We start from the raw sequence: 26,351 nt of genomic DNA on the forward strand, positions 1-26,351 counted from the left end.
TTTGGGTCCTCTCTCTTTGCTTCTTGGTGAGCCTGGCTAGAGGTTCATCAATCTTATTTATCCTTTCAAAGAACCAGCTCTTGGTTATATTCATCGTTTGTATTGTTTTTTTTTTTTTTTTGGTATGTCATTTATCTCTGCTATGATCTTTATTATTTCCTTCCTTCTAGTTACTCTGGGCTTTTCTTGTTGCTCTCTTTCTAATTCTTTAAGTTGCAGGGTTAGATAATTTATTAACATTTTTTTTCTTGTTTTTTGAGGTAGGCCTTAAGAGCTATGAACTTTCCTCTCAGGACTGCTTTCACCATGTCCCATAGATTTTGGTTTGTTGTGTTTACATTGTCATTTGTTTCCAGGATGATTTTTATTTCTTCTTTGATCTCTTTGGTAACCCAATCATTGTTTAATAGCATGCTGTTTAGCCTCCAAGTGTTTGATTTTTTTTCATTGTTTTTATTGTAGTTGATTTCTAATTTTATGCCATTGTGGTCTGAGAAGATGCTTGTTATGATTTCTATCTTGTTGTATTTGAAGAGACTTTGCCTGTCCTACTATGTGGTCTATCTTTGAAAATATCCCATGTGCACTTGAGAAGAATGTATATTCTGTAGTTTTGGGGTGAAATGTTCTGAGGATGTCAATTAAGTCAATCTGATCTAGTGAGTCATTTAGGATTGCTGTTTCTTTGCTCATTTTTTGTTTAGAGGATTTATCCAGTGGTGTCAATGCAATGGAGTATTCAAGTCCCCTACTATGATTGTATTGCTATTGATCTCTCCCATGATTACTTCCAGGTGTTGTTTTTTTTTTTAAATGTATTTGGGTGCTCCTGTATTGGGTGCATATATGTTTACCAGAGTTATATCATCTTGTTGAATTGCTCTCTTTAGTATTATGAAGTGGCCCTCCTTAGCTCTTGTTATAGCCTTTAATTTGAGGTCTGTTTTGTCAGATATAATTATTGTTATGCCAGCTTTTTTTTCATTTCCATTTGCCTAAAATTTTTTTTTACATCCCTTCATCATCAGTCTGTGTGAGTCCTTTGTTCTGACGTGGGTCTCTTGCAGACAGCAGATATATGAGTCGTTTTTTTTATACATCCAGCTACCTATGTCTTTTGATTGGAGCATTTAAACCATTTATGTTTAAGGTTATTACTGTTTTAGGTACGTGTTTGTCACCGTTTCTATTCTTTATGCCTGTGTTTCTACTTCCCTTCCTATTTCTTCTGTTTACAGCAGTCCCTTTAGAATTTCTTGCATTGGTGTTTTGGTGGTAATAAACTCTACTAGCCCTTTTTTGTCTTTGAAGCTCCTGATTTCACCTTCAACTTTGAATGATAGCCTTGCTGGGTATAGTATTATTGGATTCAGTCCCTTGCTTTGCATCATTTTGTATATTTTATTCCATTCCCTTATGGCCTGATGTGTTTCTATTGAGAAATAAGTTGATATTCTAATGGAAGATCCCTTGTAGGTAAATTTCTGTCTCTCTCTGGCAGGCTTTAAGATTCTTACTTTGTCATTGATATTTGCTAGTTTAATTATAATGTGTCTTGGTGTTGGTCATTTTGGGTTCATCTTGTTTGGGATTCTATGTGCTTCTTGGACTTATGTGGGGTTTTTTTCCTTACCAGCATCTGGGAAGTTTCCTGTCATTATTTCTTCAAACAGGTTTTCTATTCCTTGCTCCTCTTCTTGTCTGTCTGTCACCCCTATTCTGCAGATGTTGTTTTGTTTTATGTTGTCCCAAAGATCCCTTAGGCTCTCCTCCTGCTTTTTAAGTTTTCTTTCTAGTTGCTGCTGTGCTTGTGTGTTTTTTTCCTACCTTGTATTCTAATTCAGCCCTCAGCCTCTTCTAGCCTACTGTTGAAGCCTTCCAGTGTGTTCTTTATTGCAGCTATGTCATTCTTCATTTCTTCTTGATATCTTTTCATTTTGGTGACATTCTCATTGAGCTCCCAATAATTCTCACTGAGTTGTGTGTATTTGTCATCCAGACGTTTGAGCATTCTTATAGCCATTACTCTGAATTCTTTCTCTGACAAGTTACTTGCCTACATTTCATTTAATTCCCTTTCTGGTGATTTCTCTTTTTCTTTCCTTTGGGGATTTTTTTTGTCTCCCCATTTTTGCTGTAATGTTTTAATTGTTTCTTATGTCTTAGATCCAATTGCTTAGCTACCCAGGTTCTTTTGGAGGTGGTGCTAGTGGTGCAGTCACTCAGGTCTCCTGGGTTTGTTGATCTACTGGAGCTCCCTACTTGAGCTATTTGGGTTCTCTTGATGTAGTTGGGTCTTGAATGTTAGTTTCTTGTTCGTGGATGAAGTCTCACCATAGATTGGCAATGTGGCTCACCCCCGTCTTTGTTGTGCAAGCAGTTGTGGATGTGATTGTGGTTCTGGTTCTTGTGGAAAGGATTGCCTGAGGTCTCACTGTTATGTGCTCACTGTGAGTTCCCAGAGTCCATGGCCTGGGAGGAAGGGATGTCAGGGCCTGAGGTTCAGGTACTGTAACTTTGGCCGGTGTTGTGTGACTCTTGCTGGGGTAGCATCACTTTGAAACTCACTACAAAAGTCCCAGAGCCCATGACATGGGGGGCGGGGGGGCAGCTGTCCCATAGTATGCAGTTGAGGCAGTGGGACTCTGGCCAAAGTGATTTCCCTCTCTAAATCACAAGGGGGTTCAGGAGTCAGCAGCTGGGGATGTGGGAATCTCAGAGTCTGTGGCTGAAACAATGTGACCTTGTCCAGGGAAGCAAGTCCTCAGTAACTCACCAAGGTGTCCAGAGGTAGGCATTCGGAGGGGGCTGTTGTAGATCTTGCTTCAGGAGCTGTGTGTGCTTAGTTGGACATGCATGTTGGCATACAGAGGCAGCCAAGAGCTGTCTGCTGGGGTGTTAGGCTCAGTGGCCCTGCATGCTGGAGTGGTGCTACCACAGGGACTGGATGCCAGCAGCCTTGCAGTGGCTCAGAGAGGCACCTGGGAGCTGCCTGCCAGGGCAGTGGGCTCAGGGGACTGCACACTGGATAGGTGTGATTGCAGTGTCTGGAGGTCCACACCCGAGGAAGGCAAAGTCTGAGTTTCTGCTGCTGGGGCCTTGTACCCTTGGTTGGATATGAGTGCAACCACCAGGTGGCTCACAGAGGCACCCAGGAGCTGCCTGCCAGGGTGGTGTACTCAGGGGGCCTGCGTTCTGAAGCCACGTTTCCATGGTGTCTATGGGCAGGCAGGCGGGGAGAGGGAAGTCCCAGGTTCTGCTGCCAGGGCCATGTACGCTTATTTGGATGTGTGTGCCCAGCAGGGGTTCACAGAGGCACCCTAGAGCCATTTGCTAGGGCAGAGGACTCAGAGGGCCTGCACACTGGGTTGACGTGACCACGGTGTCTAGAGGTCAGCAGCCAGGGAGGGGGAAGTCCCACTTACTGCTGCAGGAGCCGTGTACCCTTGGAGGTGGACATCCTAGGGTCTGCAGGTCTTCAGGTGAGGCAGACTTTGGCTGGTGTGACTGCAGGGTCACGGGCAGTGTCCAAGAACAGTCTGGGTGGTGGTGATGATGACTTCCAAGAGAAGGCCACTCTCTCATTCAAGATGGTGTGGGCTCCGTACCCAAGCCCCGCAACCTGTGGAATTCCCACAGTGGTGGCAGGGGCTCCCTGTCCAGGAGAGCCTGGTCTGCTAGCCCCTGATACTCCTGCTGGATCTAACTGAACCACACACACACACACACACACACACACACACACACACACCACACATCCATACACTCCCCCTTTTTTTAATATATTTTATTGATTTTTTACAGAGAGGAAGAGAGAGGGATAGAGAGTTAGAAACATCGATGAGAGAGAAACATCGATCAGCTGCCTCTTGCACACCCCCTACTGGGGATGTGCCCACAACCAAGGTACATGCCCTTGACCGGAATCGAACCTGGGACCCTTGAGTCCGCAGGCCGATGCTCTATCCACTGAGCCAAACCGGTTTCAGCCATACACTCCCCTTTTACCCCCTCACACACTCACACCCTCTCCCTCATCTCCATCCTGCCAGTTGCCATCTTGGATCCAGAATTTTTGGTATACAGTACAGTCAAGGCACATTTCTAATTCTTTTTCCTTCCTTTTTTTCCTGCCTATTGGCTTTTCATAATGTATTGGATGCATTTAGGGCTGAAACAATTAATCTTAAAGTATTATATACTACTTGATCAAAAATAATAATTTTGACAATCTTAATTGAATTCATTGAATTCATATCCTGTCCTATCATCAATATCTTGAAGAGAGAGCAGACCCAGGTGAGGGTGTTCCTTCTTTGAATGATCTCTTTTTACTATCCTATAGCATAACCATAAAGTCTGAAAACAAAGATTAAACATTTTATTTATTATGTTTTGCAATAAAATATCAATAAACATTTTATTATGCAAATACCTAAATTAAAGGACTTGTTTGCCACCTTACACCAGTATTTGTCCTAGTGGTGTACAATAATGAAAATTATTTTCTACATAATATTTCTAAAGCTTATTTTGATAAATGTTGAGCAGACTGATGAGTGGATCTATAAAGGAGAACCCAAGAGTTTCTATATTATTTCTGCCCAATCTGCCATTCTTTCCAAACCAGTACTTATTCAAAGTATATTGTGTAGTAGAAACAGTAGTATGTAATCCCTTTTCTTCAACAAACTAGGGGCCCAGTGCATGAATTCATTCACTTTGAAAGGAAATGTAGGACGTGAGGCTTCAGTGGGCACAGGGGTGGGTCTTGGCCCATCCTTTGCATCTCCACCTGGCTCTTCTGTTGAGGCCCCAAGTCCCCTGTCTGCTGGCAGCCCTGCTCCCTCTGCCGCCTGCCACTCCCACATACTGACAGTGCTGGCCCTGCTCACACCTGCTGAGAGCACAGAGCGATTGGGGCCGGTGCCAGCAGCGGGTGCAAGCGGAGTGGCACCGTCAGCAGGTGCAAGTGGTGGCTGCTGCCCCGATCACCCCTCAGGAGCAAGGGGAGGTGGAGAAGCCCTCAGGGGCAATCGAGTCCCGGCAGTTGCCACTTGTACCCACTGAAGACGCTGAGCATTCGGGACCAGTGCCAGGCACTGGAAATGGATGCAAGCAGCGGCTCCAGCACCACAGCAGATGTGAGTGCCCAGCAGGACAACAGTGCATGGGAGCAAAAAATTTTCAGTAACCACCAGAAGCTTGCCCCAATGACAGCAACTGGCGCCCCACCTTGTTCTGGTGCCCCTGCTCACCTGCTCCACCATCCCGCCACGGCCAATGCCTTCCATGTTCCACACTCTGCTGCCTGCTGCTGACACCCGCCATCTTCTGCGCATGCCCCTGGTGGTCAGCGCACATCATAGTGACTGGTTGTTCAGTTGTTCAGTTGTTCCACTGTTAAGTCTATTTGCATATTAGGGTTTTATATATAGAGATATTTCTATTGTCCAATTCTGTGATCATACCATATTCATGATTGAGTTATGACCACAGATTTGAAAAGAAATATTTACTCTTAAAATCCCAGTTTAAATCTCAGCTCTTCTCTGAGACTTTTCTGATTTCTCATGCAGAATTACAAATCTCCCCTAATTTATATTCTTAGATATTTATCTATAGACTACATTTATTGCATTATAATTACCTTAAGTTTAACACTTGTGGACATTAGATAGTAAATGTTTTTTGAGGTCAGGAACTTTGATTTATCTTTGTTTCTCCAAAGCCTAGCCTATATTACAGGGAAATGGTCAGCATAAAGCAAATACTTATTAAAAAATAATTCTTGGGGTTTTTTGGTAGGTAGATGCAAAATTATTTACTTCACTAAAATTCAAATATCTTAGAAGATACGTTATTAAAATTTAAGATCACTATACAAGTTATATCAAAACCCACCTTTTCTTTCTCTAGACTACCTCTTAGTTAATCAATCTGAAGATCTGTTATAATCTGTGTTCTCTTTTAAATTTTAGTTGCCAGGACAATGAATCATGATGCCATGGCAGAGGCTAAGTGTAGATAACAATTCAGTTAAATTTACTGAGATAATTTTCTGTGGGGGTTTTTATTCTTTTTTTGCATACTGGCAGTATGGACTGTGGTACATTTAACCAAAGATTAGTTGACCTCTGAGGTTGAAAATCCTCAGATATTAGACATACAGTAATAATACACTTGGCAGTATTTGGCAATTCACATATTTCAAAGCATCACCATTTTGCTCATTTCACCAACAAGAATTGATTTCAGAGGAAATTTTTTTATAGATTAAAAATTGTCATTTATTGCCATTCATCTCACATTTGCAAGCTTCTTTCTCTGCCTCATAATCAGGGTCCTTTTTCCATGCCACCAATCACTTGTTTTCTCATTATTTATATCTATCACAAGCAAATTATACTATAAAGCATTTTAACACAATACTAAGGTGGTTTAAAGCATTATATTTCATTGTGAGTTTTAACTGTAATAGGATCCTTATCAAATGAATAAATCATTAATGCCAGGTATCAATAAGAAAGTAATGAGGCCGAAACCGGTTTGGCTCAGTGGATAGAGCGTCGGCCTGCGGACTTAAGGGTCCCAGGTTCGATTCCGGTCAAGGGCATGTACCTTGGTTGCGGGCACATCCGCAGTAGGGGGTGTGCAAGAGGCAACTGATCGATGTTTCTCTCTCATCAATGTTTCTAATTCTCTATCCCTCTCTCTTCCTCTCTGTAAAAAAATCAATTAAAAAAATAAAATAAATATAAAAATATAAAAAAAGAAAGTAATGAGGACATCTTGGAGGGCCTAAGAGCCTTAGCAGTGTCCAAAAGTAACACTACATATGCTAGCACTAATTTTACTTATAATTTTAAGAATTGTATGACTGGGGAAGATTCTGTGTTTATTTTATTTTATAAGTGCATACAAAATCTACGTATCTAATCTCTCTATCAGCTATGTCATAGCACTTCAACTGAATTACATTGCTTTCTGTATACATACACATTAAAAGCAAACTGGTTATCTTGTAAAGAATATTTATTCTATATTCTATAATTAAAGTGTATACCTACAAATACTAATTTCTGAGAACTTTATGAATAGCACTATTTAATTTTATTATAATAAAATATATAGGATAAGTTAGTGTTCAGGGCTTAAAGATTTCTGGAAGGAATTTTCTAACTATAGATACTTTTTTCTTTAGGAATAACTGTATTTTTATCAAGTGTTTTTAAGGTTTTGTTTTGCTTACCACATTTAAGAGAATACAAATAATGAATGCTGAGAAATACTGAGTTAAATTTTCCTTCCATATTGATTTTAGGATATCAAGGTCCTTATAGGCCAATTAATATTTTTGTTCAGAATTTTAGCTACTCTACTTGAAGCTGTTTGAAATGAAGTGACCATAGGAATGATTTTTGCCTAAGGCTAGGATGACAAGTCATGGACTTTGTGAATTTTCATCAAGCAACAGAGTGAAAGCTTCCTCAACTGAATAAAGTTTAATAAGGCAGCAGAAAAAATTGTTACTACTGCTGCTCCTACTGTGATTATAAGTCTGTATTTGACCATACTGTTATCTTTTCTATCACTTGTTTCCTGAGCAAAGAGCAACTTTACTTGGGAGTAGGGGAGGACTGACTATACAGAATAGACTAGGTAATAATAGCACTAATCAGTCTTATACATTATAGATATTCAACAATCTATTACATAAATGAATATCTTTTTTCTGGTTTTCAATGGTCCTGATGGTGTAGGGGGGAAAAACCTACATCAAAATTGCATCAAAATTTCAAAATTGCATGGAAAATTTTTCTATATGTAAAAAAAGAAGACTGGATTTAGAACTTTAAAAACTTGATTCCATTAGTTACTACTGGATAATATCAAGCAGGCAACTCTACTTGTATGTGAAAATAAAATAAAACTCACTTTGTAAGATTGGTGTGAAAAAAAAAAGAACTATAGAAGTGCTTAGCCTGGGAAAGAATGGTTTTAAGGTAAAGTTTAATAGCTAGATGGTTGACTGAACCCACCATTTTCTCTAAGACCCTTAAAACAAGATTATGTTAAGAAAAGAGAGAATAAACCCAAAACAGGTAAGCAAACAGGAAAATGGTAACCAGTGGGCAATAAATTTTGTCATAATTCCCAAATAAAAAACTGGATAAAGTGTTGGTGGATAAAATAACACTGAGGAAGGTGCAGCTTAGAGAAGGAGCCCTCATGCAGCCAGGAAAGGGCTGATCTGCCCAGTGGAACCATGTGAGGCTGGATTCAAGACAGCGGATGGGATCCAGGCCAGCAGCGGCAGCCCAGATGAAAATGGGCATTCCTTAGTCTGCATGCAGAATAGGTTATAGTTCTCCACTCTTCTTCACAACATTGGCTGTTATAAGTTCTTGGAGCCAAAACTTGCCTGGGGAATGGGGGGTGAAGGGGGCTTAGATATTTCTTCTTTAAAGAGATTGAATAATTTGGATTTAATTGGGTCAATTAGTTTTGGTATTGGCTATTTAGTTAAGCCCTTCTCATTTTGCCATTGAGGGTTTTCTCCAGTTAAAACTCAATCCTCCCCAGACTTCTTAAAATGTAGTGTTGAAGAAAATAGGACCCAAATTTAAATTAAGACTTCCCCGACGCAGGAAAGAAAGACCCTGAGTACATAATTCATCAAAAAATGCAAGTTTTATTTTATACACTTATAAAACTTTAAATCTCATTCCAAATTGTCTTGTGGTCATCAGGGGAGAGGGATCTTTGACAAGAAATGAAAATTCATGTTATTCAGAAGTAACATTGCCAAAAGAACAAGCTTTAAAAAGTCTATTTGAAAGGATACTGGTAACATATTAAGTAAGGTCACATGGGTTGTGCATTACAATATTAAGGATATATCATTTTGTTACTATTCACAGTAGTGCTATATTATTATAGAGGTTAATTTTTCCATTTTGCTTTCTTTATCATTATGCAATTCATATATTTATACCTTAGTATTATGTAGCCTATTCATCCCCAAGATTGAAATTGTTAATTATCACTCAGTAAACATGTGAGAAAGAGGAACATATGAAGAAATAAGATAAAATTTTATTCCAGCAGGGGAAATTAGAATAATGGTTTCACTGCCCATGCTACAATTCCTAAAGGTATTTGTCCTGGATCACCAGGTAGTTCTATAAGTTTTTCCCAAAGTCCCCTGGGATTCTGTAGGGTAACTATTTTCCTTATAGATTAAAGCTACCACCAAATGTGAAAACCTAGTGGTCCTCAATTTTTCTTTTTTTAATAAGTGCAGCTAGCAAACTTTAATATTCTGTTTTTAGTTCTACCACATTGTACAATCCCTTTCAAGGTTTTTTTTTGGGGGGAGGGGTAAAAAAGTTTCAACCAGTGTACAAAATAGTCAATATATTACCTTTAAAGATTTTGAACAGCCTTATCCAGTTTTGCTTAGTGGTTAGAGTGGTGGCCTGTGGACCAAAGGGTCACGGACTTGATTCCTGGTCAAGGGCACATACCTGGTTCTCAGGGTCGATGCCCAACCTGGTCAGGGAGTGTGTAGGAGGCAACCAGTCTATGTGGGTTGTGTCTCTCTTCTCACATCAATGTTTCTCTCTCTCTCCCCCAATCCCACCCCTCACCACCCACTGCCACCTCCCCCACCCACCCCCGGCTCCCTTCCCTTCATTTTCTTGGGGGGAAAAATCAGTGAAAAAAAATATCCTCGGATGAAGATTAAAAAAAAAGATTTTAAATAGTATATATAAATTAAATTTCTTTTTTATGAGTGCAATTGTCTGAAAATACCATAAACCTTCCTCAGTACTATATAATTCTGATAATTCCAGAAAAAAATTAAAAATAGAAAATAAACCATTCTCTGGGATATTTTAATGCTAAGTGTGTACTTAGAAATATTTGAAATCATAAAGATAAATCAGTTATTCAATTATTTATTCAAAGTATAGTTATAATGCAGTCATTCCAACAGGCTAAATCCTACCTCAGATTATAAGTGAGTAAAATATCAAGTATTTAGAGATTTCTTTTTAACATAAAATATTAATATTATGTTTTTTTTAACCTTCTTATGCATAATTGTCTAAGGTTTCAAAGATATTTGTCAGCATTTCATTGAGGCTGTTTACCAGTTGAGATTTTTGGAATGATATGCTGACCAGTTCTTCTACACTAATCAATGGTGTGCTTACTGTCTTTTGTAGTTATGCCAATGACTCTACAAATTAAAAATACAAGTAATTATTTACCTATTTACCTGGTGTCAAATTATACCTCGTACTCAATGCATCTGTCATTTCATAGAAATCCTTTGCTTCAATGGAGACTGTACTCCTAATTGGGATTGGGATTCTTAAAATGCTTATTATATGTTGTTCATTATAACTCGAGTTTTGCACTCAATAAACATTACCAGGCTTCTATAATTGGTATTTAAAATTATAACTAATGGAATTCTGATATCCTTAGTCATAAAATTCATTTTATGTAAAGTGTATAATATTTATTAGTTTCTATAGTTTTCACTATTACAGCAAAAGTATAAAAATACCAATACAATTTAATAGCATAACTCAAAATTATTATATTTGATGCCATTGCCTCATGTTCAAATACTTTATATTAACATTACATTAAATTTTTATTTTAGGGTGTCAAAGATTTAATGTATTATGATCTATAGATATTATACTCTTTTTTAATGTTCAAATTAACAAACATTGGCCTGTAGGAGCCCTTTTAAGTTGGCTTCTGTGTCCTTTTGACAAAGTCTTATTGATCCTTGAAAGCATTCTTGCTTATGGAATAGCAAGATCATTCAGCCTTCCTTTGAACCTGTCTTGCTGCAGACAGAATCAGTCAGTTTCCTATGAAACGTCAATGGAACAATATCACTAGCAATCACAATCTGGCCATTTCTCTCTTAATGAAATGCTACCTTATTAACAAATACATACAATTACCTATTTGATGTAAGTAATAATATAACAAAATATTTCATTTCTCTGTAAAGATGCAATGAAATTTATTCTAGAATCAATAATAATGCCTCATTGTGAGCAAGGTATTGTGATTAAGTAGTGGTAATTTTAGCTCAGTGCTTCAATTTGAAGACATTGGCATTGTAATAGTTAACAGTTGTATTTTTTGAAAGATAAGAAAATGTAGGAACAGGAAAATGGAGTTGAATTGAATTGTTCTTTTTTTTTTCATTAACGTGATAGAAAATGAGCTATCCATTCTTCTAATTTATGTCAGAGTTTTATTTTGCCAACAAATGGGCTATCTTTTATGACCTGATGCTTATTTATAAGTAAAGAAAATATATTTGGAAGTGCTGGTTGGATAAACCATTCCTGCCTCTTAATTTCAAATCATATTAAACCACAGGTTTTCATATATACAACTTAGTTGTGCAAAATTCTGCTCTAATATTAAAATTTTAAGTTTACAATTTGACTTGCAAGTTTTTATTTTAACTTAACACTTTAGACATAATTTGGATTTGAAGTGTATAAACCCAACTGCTTCTCCCAGTTGGTATTATCTTGAGCCAACACCAACTGTAGACAAATTTTCTCCAAATAAGAGCAAGGAGATATATGATATCATAGAATTTCATATAATTGGAAAAGCATAATACCGAGAAATAAAATTTTTTAAAGTTTGGTTTGAAAACTCATTTAATTGACAGTAAACAACATAAAATATCTTTATTTATGGACAACCTTAGAGTAAAAATCCAATTTATCAGAGGTCTTGGATAGGTATATTTCTACTTTTCAGATGCTAATTCCAAAAAGCAAATAAAAGTAATAGAAAAAAAAAACATAGTAATAAAAAATTAACAAATAAATAGTATTTCAATTATATTTATATCACTAATATAATTTTTCAAATTACTTGGTTTTAAAGACTAGTGTTTTTAACAACTATAATATGCTTTAAATATATTACATATTTGATTACTATACTTCACATCATATTTTGTATCACATAAAACACTAGTTATTAAGTTTTAGTGATTAGAAATAAATTCTTAATTTGTATAAAAATATGCTATATGTCTCAAGTTCCATTATTTTATTCTGTACAAATATGATCAATGCCATACCAAAAAAAAAATGCTGATATGTTGTCAATTAAGTAAAAACTATAAGTTTTCTAATCTAATTATATCATGCATTTGAATTATACTTTGAAATCTGAAATAAAATAATATAAAACCTTAAATTGTGAATAAATATTTTGATAAACAATGAGATTAATAAATCATTGTTTCACCAAAAATTGCAGTGGCACATTTAATCTCCATATTTCCAGAATCAGGCTTTGTTGTTGTTTTGTCATTGTTGTTGTTGAATAAGATTTAAATACGCTTTTATTGGAGCAACATCAGTGGCAACAATGAAATAAGAATCTCCAAAAATCTGTTTCTCCATAAAAGCAGTTAGAATACTGGGAAAAAGAAATTACTTTTTCAGAATTCTTGAAATTAACCAAAGTTTTGAAAAAAACTGCAATGCTTATGCAAGAAAAACTGCTAAATCTTGGTAAATGCAGTGAAATTTGTGTCATTTTTACTTGTCCAATTTCTATTCTTCTCTCTGCTGCTACACAGTAGCCTGGATTACCAAGAGCTCCACAATTATAGTGATAGCCAGCAGTAAAGCAACCCCATGAAAAGTAGATGGACTTGGAACTGTGCAAAATCCACATTCCCAGAGAATTGTTAGTATTTAACCTATTTTGGCAGTTCCCTGGAAAACCAGGTTGTATTCATTTCACTTGACTCTGAAATTGTCATTTGCAAAGTGTCTTTTCCTCTGGGCATTTGTAGGAAACAATCAACAGCAATTGCTTAACATTGCAGCTGTGTAAGGCAATACAGTGAGGCAAATAGGATTTGATCAAGAAACTTAAAAAGAAGAGCAAGAAAATAAGATATCCTTAGAGGGCTTTGAAAGCTTTGACATATTTATGGAAATAAAAAGTAATGCACATATGTACACCTGTGCACCTACCCAGGAAAGACCCAAGAAGGCCCTGAAATCTCATTTTAAGATGACCATAAAGCTAAGGGAGAAGGTGAAGCTCAGGCAGAATTGTAGACTGCTGAGAATAAAGTGTATGGCCCAACATGCACAAAGAGACTCTTTGCAAAGGACTAGAGACTTATTAGTTTAAGATTTTTTTATGTAAAACAATCTACACAGTCAAGAAGCTTAAAATACTAAATAAAATAAACTCAGACATTTCTATCCAAAATAAACTGTAAAATGAAAAAGACCAAGAGAGAATCTGAAAAATAGCAAAAGAGAGATCACTTAGGAATATTTAATATGATTAATGGTCCATTTCTTATCAGAAACCACAGAAGCTAGAAGATAGTAGAATTATTATTCAAACTGATGAATTAAAAAAGATAGGTAAGATTTGATATCCAGGAAAATGAATCTTTCAAAATAAAGGAGAATTTAATACATTATATGTAAGGAAAAACAAAATATATGTCACAATCAAAGCTTGACCTACAAGAAATGCTAAAGGGGAACCCTTAAGGCTGAAATGAAATAATACTAAACAATAATTAAAATCCACATGGAATAATAAAGATCTGATAAAAGTAACTATAAGTGTAAATATAAAAGGTTATTTTGTTTGAAATCCTTTTGCTCTCCCATATGATTTAAAATATAGCTATACAGCCTGGCCTGTGTGGCTCAGTGGTTGAGCATCAAACTAAGAACCAGGAGGTCATGGTTAAATTTTGGTCAGGGCACATTCCCCAGGTTGCAGGCATATCCCCAGAAGGGGCATGCAGGAGGCAACCAACCAATGATTCTCTCTCATCATCGATGTTTTTATCTCTCTCTCCCTCTCCCTTCCTCTCTAAAATCAATAAAAAATATATATTTAAAAACATATATATATCTGTACAGCCATGGCGGGTTTGGTTCAGTGGTTGGAGTACCAGGCTACAGACCAAGGTGTTGAGGTTTCACTTCCCAGTCAAAGGCGAGTGCCTCAGGTGCAGGTTCCCCAGCCCCAGGTAGGGGCACATTTGGGAATAACTAGTCAATATGTATCTCTTTCACCACCTCTTCCCTCTCTCCCACTCTCTCTAGAAGTCAATGGAAAAAGTACGCTCAGGTGAGGATTAAACAATAATATAAATAAATAAATAAATAAATAAATAAATAAATAAATAAATACATAGCTATACAAAGCAATACATGCAAATCTGTTTTGAGAGGTATATAATGTTCAAAAAATGCAATTTGTATGACAATGATAACAAAAAGGAGGAGGGTAATTGAGTTATATAGGAGCAACTTGTATCAAGTTGAGATTATGTTGGTATTATTAATTCAAACTAGACTGTTATAATTAAGAAACTGGCAAATGAAATACATCCAACAGACTGGAAGCATGCAATAGACTAATAATTTTTTTGGGGGGGAGGTGGCAAGGTGGGAAGAGATTAACCAAAGAACTTAGATGCATATATTCATAACCCATGGAAGCAGACAGTATTGTGGTGAAGGCCTGGGAGGGGAAGGGAAACCATTAAGAAAAAAATTCAAACAATTATACTAAGTGAAGCAACATGGATATTAAAATGGTACACAAGACAATGTCTATGTAATGCAAAAAAGGAAGCAGTGTAGGATTGGAATAACAAAGAAGACTGCATAAAGAAAACAAATAGTAAAATAGAAGACGTTAATCTTAAATTATCTGTAATTAATTGAATATAAATGGACTAAAGATTTCAATCTAGAAACAGAGATTACCAGAATGGATTAAGGAAAAATACAGATTAGCAGATGACTTAAGAAGAAAACATGATCCAAATATATGCTGTCTACAAGAGATAATCTTTAGCTTCAAAGACACAAATAGTTTGGAAGTAAAATGGCAAACAGAACCCAAAAGAAATCTGCAATGCCTATACCAATATTAGAAAGAACAGAGTTTAAATTAAAAAGAGTTGTTTTGTTGTTGCTGTTGTTGTTTGTTTGTTTGTTATTAATATGTTCTTATTGATTTCAGAGAGAGGAAGGGAGAAGGAGACAGAGAAACATTGATGAGAAGGAAACATCAATCAGCTGCAAGCCTCCTACTGTGGATGGAGCCCACAACCCAAACACATACCCTGACAGGGAATGAAACCAGTGACCTCCTGGTGCATGGGAGGGATGCTCAACCAACTGAGCCACACCAGCTGGGCTGGAAAGAGTTTTTAAGAAAAAGGAAAGATAAAATGGTGGCCAAATAGGTGGACATGTCCTGTGCCTTCTCATAAAGCCGATAGAAGAAACAATTAAATCAAATAACATCCACCTGGAATTGGTGAATTAAACACAGCTGGTGAGACAATCTGTGGCTGGAAAGGACAGAGGACACCTGGAGAATGGTAGGACCAGGGATCTGAACTGGAGAGAGAGACACCTGGCTACCAGGATGAGGGGGTCAGAAGGAACCTTTGCTGCACCACGTTAGTGTCCCGTAGGGACACATGTAACACTCTACTGTGGAAAGGGGTCCATAGGGCTGCTGGCAGCCAAGAAACATAGATCTAAGTCCACAGCCATGAGAGACTGCACCCAGAAAGGCAGCCTGAAGAACTGCCCTAGCCATGCAGAACCAGGGGGGGGGGGGGGGGGGGGGAGAGAAACACACAAAGGTGCAGCTATTTTGCCTTTACACTGAGTGGCCAGATTATTATGATCTCTGAACGCATAATAATCTGGCCACTCACTGTATATATATATATATATATATATATATATATATATATATATATATATATATATATATTCACGGTGCATGAATTCATGCATGGGTGGGTATATTCACAGTGCATGGGTGGGATCCAGCCAGTCTAGCCAGGGGGAGGGAACATAGGTGGTTGGCCAGCCTGCCTGCTGGTTGAACTCCTGGTTGAGGGGACAATTTGCATATTAGCCTTTTATTATATAGGATATACACTGAGTGGCCAGATTATTATGCATTCAGAGATCACAATAATCTGGCCTCTCAGTGTATATTTTCCTTGCTTTTACTTGCTAAACTCAGTTCATAGGACCTTTAAATTACAAACACTCACCAAGGCTGTGGTACAGGTGGAAGTGCAGTTTTGTGGATGCTGTGGAGAGGCTGTGGAGAGGAGCAGAACAGGGAGAGGTGATCAGGAATCTGGCACTGACACATTCCGGACCCTCCAACCCTAGCAGACATTTTTCTCCTGAAGAGCCAACCCCTCCCAGCACCCATGGGCAACTAGGGCACCTACACTTAGCCTTGAGCTCTACAGAGAAAACAAAGAATCTCAGTAGCCCCAGAGAGACCTTGGGGACTAGATTGAGGGGCCATTTGGTCCCAGAAATGAATACAGTAACACTCCCACCTAAAGCCCATGTCAGAAATAGATGCTTGTATAAATATGACTGAAAGCAGGCAGACAAACAAAGCGGGCAGATTGGTCCCACCTGCCTGAAACCAAGGTATGTAGAGACAGATACAGAGAAATGGTGGATCACTGGGAAGTTCAACATGGAGCTGACTACCTAACAGGAAACTGAGAAGTAGCAGACAGAACAGTAGAGAGGGGTCTTAAACCAGCAATCATGGGACATTAAAACTCAGTTGAAGCAAAAGACACTTCGATTTTTTTTCTTTTTATCGTTTACTTAAAAAGAAAAAATATTTTTTTCCATTTTATTTTAAAAACATTTTTAATCTTTTATATTTTTTGAACCATTTTTCTTCATTCTATTTTATTTTTTTCCTAGAGGCCCGGTGCATGAAAATTCATGCACTGTAGGGGTGGTCCCTCAGCCCAGCCTGCCCCCTCTCACAGTCCAGGAGCCACCAGGGGCAGGAGGTGACCCAGAGATCAGGAGAAGGTGACACCCCTGTCACACCTCTCCTGCTGCCTCTGCTGGCAACACAAGCCTTGGCTGGCCCTGGTTACCTGAGCTTTGGTCAGCCCGGGATGGCTGGACAGCCACCATCCAAGGCTTGCCTGCTCCTTGGGGCGGGCCTGAGGGCAGGTCCATATGCACTGTGAGCCTGCTGGCCCCCGGCTGGGCTCAAAAGACTGTGGGACACCAGAGGGGCTGAGGGAACTGGGTGCTGCCATCTTGTGTCTATGGGCCCTGCCATCTTTGTGATGGTGTGATGATCAATTTGCATATTCCCTCTTTAATAGATAGGATCATTATTTTACTTTATCTTACTTTTTCTGTTTTGCCACCCTTTTCTGCCTCACTTCTTCATTTTTCATCCTGTTTCTCTTCTCCTGTCCCTGCTTTAGGTTTTCTCTCTCCTTTCTTTTTACCCCATGTTAAAAATTGATTTTTCATTATGTTTTATTGACACACTAAAGGCCCAGTGCATGAAATTTGTGTACCTCAGCCCAGCCTGCACCCTCCCCAATCTGGGTCCCCTCGGGGGATGTCCGACTGCCAGATTGGGCCTAAACCGGCAGTTCAACATCCCTCTCACAATGCAAGACTGCTGGCTCCCAACCACTCGCCTATCTGCCTACCTGATTGCCCCTAACCGCTTCTGCCCGTCAGCCTGATCACCCCCTAACCACTCCCCTGCCCGCCTGATTGATATCTAACTGCTCCCCTGCCAGCCCGGTCACTCCCAACTGCCCTCCCCTGCTGGCCTGATCGCCCACAACTGCCCTCCCCTGCCAGCCATCTTGTGACCACATGGGGTGGCCATCTTGTGTGAGGGTGTGACAGTCAATTTGCATATTATCTCTTTATTATATAAGATTATTATTATTGTAGTCTCTGTTGGCTTTCTTATTTATCTAATTTCCTCTCCCCTGCTCCAAGTCTATGAACCCTTCACTTTTCTCTTTCTTTGCCTGCCAATTTTTTATGCTTTGCTTTTTCCTCTCCTCTCTTGCTCTTGTCTTCTCCTAATTGCTTAATTAGTTTCACTCACTTAACTCAAGCCTATCTTCTCTCCTCTATTCTCCTTTTCAAAGAAATAGATGAATATATAGATAGATAGATTAAAGAAAAAAAATTGTCTATTTATTTATTTATTATTTTGTGTTTTTTTTTTAACTTTTCTTCTTATCCACTCATTCTCTTTCTACCTCCTTTATATGGAACTGTGGCCTTTACCTTATGCATTAAATTACTTTACCTTACTTTCTGAAAATAAGCTCTACCTCTACAGTTTCTCTCCTCCCCTATTTTTCTGGGTGTTTGCTATTTGCAATTTTTGGTTTATTTGTTTGTTTTCTCCCCATATATGTATATTCCCCCCCCTTTTTTTTCTTCTTTTCCTTTTCTCTCTTACCTTTTTTCCTTTTCTCAGTAACATTGTTGCTCTCTTTTCTCTCTCCTAATTCTCTTTTCTCTGGTGGTCATTTTATTTGGTTCATTGGTGTTGTGAATACATTCATGTTTTGTTCCCATAGCATTGTGTCTTGTCGAGTTGTATTTTGTGCTTTTCAGTCAACATGGTAGAGAGTGAACCACATAACCACACAACCTGAGAGGAGACACCATCCCTGAATGGGATTATAACATTCAATATCCAACTATACAAACAGAACTCAAATATCCCAAGTTAGGGGCATACCTAAAATACCCAGCTCAGAAGACCTGAGAGATTGCACCATTGGGTCCCACAAAACATCATCTATATGAGACAAACTCAAAAAAAAAAATCTGGGTGACATAAAAGTGTGATCTAATACATAGAAACAAACATAAAGGAACAGAAAAAATGGGAAGACAAAGAAACAGCCTCCATATAAAAGAAAAGGAGAAATCACCAGAAGAGGAAGTAAACAACATGGAGGCAAGAAATTGTCAGAGAAAGAATTCAGAGCAATGATCAAAAGGAAGCTGAAAGGATGAAAGACAAATTCAACAACATGTGTTAAAATCAAGAGGACATTTAGAATGAGGAGGAAATGAAGAATGACATAGCTGCAATATAGAACACAATAGAAAGTATTAACAATAGGCTAGAAGAAGGTGAGGACCAATTTAGAGAGCTAGAAGACAAGGTAGAAAAAACACTGAAGCAGAGCAGCAACTAGAAAAAATAAACTTACAAAGCAGGAGAAGAGCCTAAGGGAGCTTTGGGACAATATTACTTGAAACAACATCCGCATAATAGGGGTGATAGAAGGAGAGGAAACTGAGCAAGGAATAGAAAACCTGTTTGAAGAAATAATGACAGAAAACTTCCATGATATTGGGAAGAAAAAACTGACACAATTCCAAGAAGCACAAAGTCCCAAACAAGATGAACCCAAAAACACTGACACCAAGACACATCATATTTAAATTGGCAAACACCAATGACAAAGTAGGAATCTTAAAAGCTGCCATAGAGAGACAGAAAGTTACCTATAAGGGATCTCACATTACACTGTCAACTGATTTCTCAACAGAAGCACATCAGGCCATAAGAGAATGGAGTGAAATATACAAAGTGACGCAAAGCAAGGGACTGAAACCAAGAATAATATACCGAGCCAGGCTATCATTCAAAATTGAAGGTGAAATCAGGAGCTTCACAGACAAAAAAGGACTAAGAGAGTTTATTACCACCAAAACACCAATGCAAGAAATGCTAAATGGACTGCTGTAAAAAGAAGAAATAAGAAGGGAATAAGAAACACAGGCATAAAGAATAAAAAATGGTGACAAACAAGTACCTAGCAATAACAACTTTAAACATAAATGGATTAAATGCTCCAATCAAAAGACATAGGGTCACTGAATGCATAAGAAAACATGACCCATATATCTGCTCTCTACAAAAGACCCACCTCAGAACAAAGGACTCACACAGACTAATTAGTGAAGGGATGGAAGAATTTTTTTTCAGGTGGATGGAAATGAAAAAAAAAAGAAAAAAAAAAAAAAGCTTGGGTAGCAATACTTATATCTGAACAAAATAGACCTCAAATTGAAGGCCATAACAAGAGATAAGAAAGGCAACTTCATAATACTAAAGGGAACAATTTACAAGAGGATATAATTCTGGTAAACATATATGCACCCAATACAGGAGCACCCAAATACATTAAAAAAAATAAAATAAATAAACTTCTGGAAGATATGAAGGGAGAGATAGACAGCAACACAATCATAGTAAGGGAATTTCATACCCCATTGACACCACTGGATAGATCCTCTAAAAAAATCATCAAAGAAATAATAATCTTAGATGACTCACTAGATTAGATGGACTTAATTGACATTTTCAGAGCATTTCATCCCAAAGCTACATTATATAAATTATTCTCAAGTGCACATGGGACATTTTCAAAGGTAGACAACATATTGGGACATTATACAAATTATTCTCAAGTGCACATGGGACATTTTCAAAGGTAGACAACATATTGGGACACAGACAGTCTCTTCAAATTCAAGAAGTTAGAAATTATATCAAGCATCTTCTCAGATCACAAGGGTATAAAATTAGAAATCAACTACAATAAAAACAATTAAAAAAAAATCAAACACTTTGAGGCTAACTAGCATGCTATTAAACAATAATTGGGTTACCAAAGAGATCAAAGAAGAAATAAAAATCATCCTGGTAACAAATGACAATGAAAATGCAATAATCCAAAATCTATGGGACACGGTGAAAGTAGTCCTGAGAGGAAGTTCATAGCTCTAAAAGCCTACCTCAAAAAACAAAACAAAAAATTGGTAATAAATGATCTAACCCTACAACTTAAAGAATTAGAAAGAGAGCAAGAAGAAAAGTCCAGAGTAAGCAGAAGGAAGGAAATATTAAAGATCAGAGTGGAAATAAATGACATAGAGACAAAAAAAAAAAAAAAGCCAAAGAAATGAATAAAATCATGAAGTTGTTTCTTTGAAAGGATAAACAATATTGATGAATCTCTAGCCCAGCTCATGAAGAAACAAAGTGAGAGGACCCAAATAAACAAAATCAGAAATAAAAGAGTTGAAGTAACAACAGACCCCACAGACATACAAAGGATGGTAAAAAAAAAAATACTATGAACAACTGTACTCCAAGAAACTGGACAACCTAGATGAAATGGACAAATTATTAGAAAATACAAGCTTCCAAAACTCAATCAGGAAGAATTAAAAAACCTGAATAGGCAGATAACTACCGAAGAAATTGAAATAGTAATCAAAAATCTTCCAGCAAACAAAATGAAACTGCCATTTCACCCAGTAATCCCACTTCTAGGAATATATCCCAAGAAATCAGAAACACCAATCAGAAAGGATATATTCACCCCTATGTTCATAGCAGCACAATTTACAATAGCTAAGATTTGGGAACAGCCTACGTGCCCATCAGCAGAACTGTGTACCACTACACAATGGAATACTATGCTACTATAAAAGAGAAGTAACTTTTACCATTTGCAACAGCATGGATGGAACTGGAGAGCATTATGCTAAGTGAAATAAGCCAGTTGGAGAAAGATAAATAACACATGATCTCCCTCATATCTATATATATAAAAACCTAAGCAACCGAACGACCAGTCAACTGGTCGACTGGTCGCTATGACAAGCACTGATCACTATGGGGCAGACACCCAATTCAGGACCTGCCTCCTTGTGATCAGTGCACTCCCACAGCAGCAGTGCCACTTAATTGACTGACCCACCCCAGTGGCAGCCACTCCCCCCCTCTGTAGTCCTGCAGGTACAATCTCCAGAGAATGGGCCAGGAACCAATGAATCAGCACTGCTGGCCTCTTGGAAGTCAGCCTCAGGCACCACGTCTGCTCCCCTCCCTAGATACTCAACAAGGAAAAAATGGTATAAAAGCAGCTGCCAGGTGGCTTCTGACCACAAGCACAAACATCAGTGGGATAGATCTGGATACCAGGCCAGCAAGGGCATTCCACCGCCCAACTGGCGGGCAGATTGCTTACCACCCCCCGCCCCGACTCCCCTTGGGATGGATGGTGCGAGCCTCTCCTGATCAGGGCTGACTGGGCATAAGCCTGAAGCAGGTGCAGTGGGCCGGGATGAGCGGGAGCATCAGACAGGAGAGGCAGGTGGCATTGAACTGATGGTTTCGGCCCAATCCCTGCAGGCCATGCCGAGGGACTCCACTTGTGCACAAATTCGTGCACCAGGCCTCTAGTGTGGGATATAATGAACAACATAAGCTGATGAACAAAAATAAATCAAAGAAACACTGACAAATAGTCCAACCTCAGAGGGAAGGCAGGCGAGGGTGGCAGTGGCAGGTATATATATATATATATATATATATATATATATATATATATATATCCTACCTAATAATAGAGTAATATGCAAATTTACCGCACCTTCGCTACGCCTAAGCCATGCCCACCAACCAAGCCACGCCCATCAGCCAATCAGGAGCAAATATGCAAATAACACAACTAAGATGGCTACAGCCACTGAGAGCGGGAGGGTTTTCGCGGTGACAAAAGAAGCCAAGCTTTCCGCACCTCCTGTTGCCGGCCTAAGCCTCCACTCAAGGCTACAAAGTTTCAATTATAGAAGATGAATTAATTTCAACAGAAATCGCTGCTGGCCGCAGAGCGAGCAGCAGGCTTAGCTTTGCTCCAGGCTAGAAAGTTTCAATTGTAGAAGGTAAATAAATTCCAGATAGCAGGGCCTCCTCTTGGGTCACCAGGAGGCGTGGCCAGCCTGCAAACCACCACAGGCCCCTCGCTCAGGCCACCCCACGCCCCAAGGGAACCCCCACCCTTCAGGGCAAACCAGTCAGCCCCCACCCATGCACCAGGCCACTATCCTATCTAATAAAAGAGTAATATGTAAATTGACCATCACTGCAACACACAATATAGCTGCCCCCATGTGGTCAAAGATCCTGCCCCCATGTGGACACAAGATGGTCACCACAAGATGGCCAGCAGGGGAGGGCAGTTGGGAGGCACCAGGCCTGCAAGGGAGGGCAGTTGGAGGCGATCAACCCTTCAGGGGTGGGCAGTTAGGAGTGACCAGGTTCACACTAAAAGTTGTATACAAATGTTCATAGAAATGTTATTCACAATAGCTAAAAAGTGACTTAATATAAATGTTCATCAATTGAAAAAAGGATAATCAAAATATGATGTATCTATGCAATGGAGTATTATCCTATCCTAATATATAAAAACCCTGGGTCCATCATATCCACAATGACCAGAGGCTCCACCAACCGGAAGTCAGTCCTGCAGTCAGCCCTGGGTTGCCGGGGTGACTCAGCACTGACTGCTGAGGGGGCTGCAATCAGGCACGAATAGAGGTTGGTAGAGAAAAGCAGGGTCTGTTCGCAGCCCCCATAGCAGTCAGTGCTGGGTTGGTGTGGTGGAAGTCAGTCCTACAGTCAGTGAACATAGGGTCAATTAACATTAAGTGAACATAGGGTCAATTAATATCTCTTTGAGAGGAGTTGAGAATATAAAGTAAAGTGTAGAGCAATTACTTACATAATTTCACATAAAACTCTTTTCAACTAAGATATTTTCCTTTATTTAAAGCTAGAGGCCGGGTGCACAAAATTCGTGCACAGGGGCGTGTCCCTCAGGCCATCCTGCACCCTCTCCAATCTGGGACCCTAGCAGGATGTCCAACAGTTAGACATCCCTCTCACAATCCAGGACTGTTGGCTCCCAACCGCTTGCCTGCCTGCCTGCCTGCCTGCCTAATTGCCCCTAACTGCTTCTGCCTGCCAGCCTGATAACCCCTAACCACTCCCCTGGCAGCCTGATTAATGCTTAACTGCTCCCCTGCAGGCCTGGTCACCCCCAACTGCCCTCCTTTGCCGACCAGGCCACCCCTAACTGCCCTCCCCTGCTGGCCTGATAGCCCACAACTGCCCTCCCCTGCTCGCCATCTTTTGGTGGCCATCTTGTGTCCACATGGGGGTGGCCATCTTTTGTGTTGGATTTATGGTCTATTTGCATATTACCTCTTTATTATATAGGATGTATCTTTATTGTTGAAAGTATTACAGATGTTCCTTTTTTTAGTGTTTTTTTTCCCCCCATTGATCTCCTCCACCCTGCACATGCCCCTTCCAGGCCTTCACCAGACTATTGTCTGTGCCCATGGGCTATTCCTATCTAATCCATAAAAATCTATAAAGATTTAGAGAAAATAAAATAAAAGATGCCATGTAAATATTGAAAATAAGAGCTGAAGTTGCTTAATGAATACTGGATACAGGCTTGAAGCCAAAAAAACAACTCATGAGATAAAGTTAGTCATTGTAACATAACAAAAGGTTCCTTTCACTAAAGAGATAAGATGGTTCCCAATACTTATACACACAATAGAACAGTGTGGGGGTTCAGAATGAGCCTCACCAAGATGTATCTCAGTGGTATGCAGATTTTTGAGCTAAGGGCAATTTTAGCTTCAGGCTCAAGTAAAAATTCTGCTCCTCCCTTTAACTACCTAAAAATTGAATTAGAGGCCTTGCCCATAATAACACATTATCCTATGTAATAAAAGGCTAATATGCAAATCGACCGAACAGCAGAATGACGGGTTGCTATGACAAGCACTGACCACCAGGGGGCAGATGCCCAATTCAGAAGCTCTCCCCTCATGGTCAGTGTGCTCCCACAGCGGGAGTGCCGCTCAGCCAGAGTCCGAGCTCATGGCTCTCTAGCGCAGCAGCAGTGGTGGGAGCCTCTCCCACTTCCACGGCATCGCTAAGGATGTCCGACTGATCGCTTAGTCCCGCTCCCTATGGGGAACGGGACTAAGCCATCAGTCAGACATCCCCTGAGGGTTCCCAGACTGGGAGAGGGTGCAGTCTGGGCTGAGGAACCCCCTCCCTCTGAGTGCATGAATTTCGTGCACTGGGCCTGTACTATATATAATAAAAGGCTAATATTCAAATTGTCCCCTTGACCAGGAATTCGACTGGGAGTTCGACCAGGTGGCGGGGTTGACCGGCCAACTGCCCATGGCCCTCCTCCTGGCCGGCCCTGACTTGATCGGCTCCCCCCACCCTGATTGGGGGCGAGGCCAGACGGCTAACCACCTACAGCCCCTCTCCCTGGCCAGCCTGGCCCGATCGGCCCTGATCAGGGCGGGACAGCCAGACTCCACCCGGGCACAAATTTGTGCACCGGGCCTCTAGTCCAGTCATAAAAATGGACAGAGCACTGATATATATTACAACATGTATGTATTTTTAGAACATTATGGTAAATTAAAAAGTTAAACACAAAGGATGACATACTTTGTGACTCCAAATATCTGTAATAGGTAAATCCAGGGAAACATAGATTATTAGCTCCCAGGGACTGAGGTGAAGTGGGGATGGGAGTGACTGTTAAATGACACAACATTTATTTGTGCAAATGAAAATATTCTGGAATTTGATGTGGTGATTGGTATACAACCTTCTGAATATTCCTAAAGCCATAGTATTATACTTTCAGAAAGCTCAATTTTATGGTAAAATCATATTTCAGTTAAAAGGCAATTGAAAAGAATCTGCTTTTCTCTTTTTCTCCTCTCTATTCAAAGATTTTATTAGTCCAAGCTTAAATTTCCTATTTGAACTCAAAATTATACTAAAGAGAGCAAGGATGAGAGAGTGAATGAGATAGGTAAATTATTAGAGTTAAGTGGTTTTAATTCACATAATTTTTAGCATCATAAAATTCACTTGCATGATCTTTCTGCCTTTCTGGCTAGAAATATAAAAACATATTCAGTAAGAACATTAAAACACATTCTCTTCATTATACTTTTACCAATAAGTGTCCCTTCATTTTTATTAAGTACCTTTCAATTTTTACAACTGCACTGACCAGGAAGTTCACCACTTACCATGTAGGGCTCTTAAGCAATTGAAACACAGCAGGTGTGTAAGATGCACGCTGGCTTTTGCAGACACTATGAGATAAAATAGAATGCAAATGTCTCAATAATAATTTTAACTTTATAAGTTGAATTGATAATATTTTTGATGTATTGTGTTAAAGAAAACTTTATTAACATTAATTTATTCTTTATGTTTAAATGTGGCAACTAGAAAATTTAAAATCACCTATGTGGCTCTCATTACATTTGTATTGGTCAGCATTTGTTAGAACATCTTCCCACACAGACATTTGATCTTGAGAACTGAAATGTCTGAACACCATTCTGAATTCTATACATTTTAAAAATGTGTGTTTTAAAATGTATAGAAATGTACCTCAACACTCCAGTCACTTTTAGAATGAAGAAATACATCTATAATAATAAAAGTGTAATAAGCTAATTAGACCAGACAGCCAAATGACCTTCTAGACATCCTTCTGGACCAGGGCT

The sequence above is a fragment of the Cnephaeus nilssonii genome, assembly GCF_951640355.1.
Source record: "Cnephaeus nilssonii genome assembly, chromosome: 8".
Lineage (NCBI taxonomy): Eukaryota > Metazoa > Chordata > Mammalia > Chiroptera > Vespertilionidae > Cnephaeus > Cnephaeus nilssonii.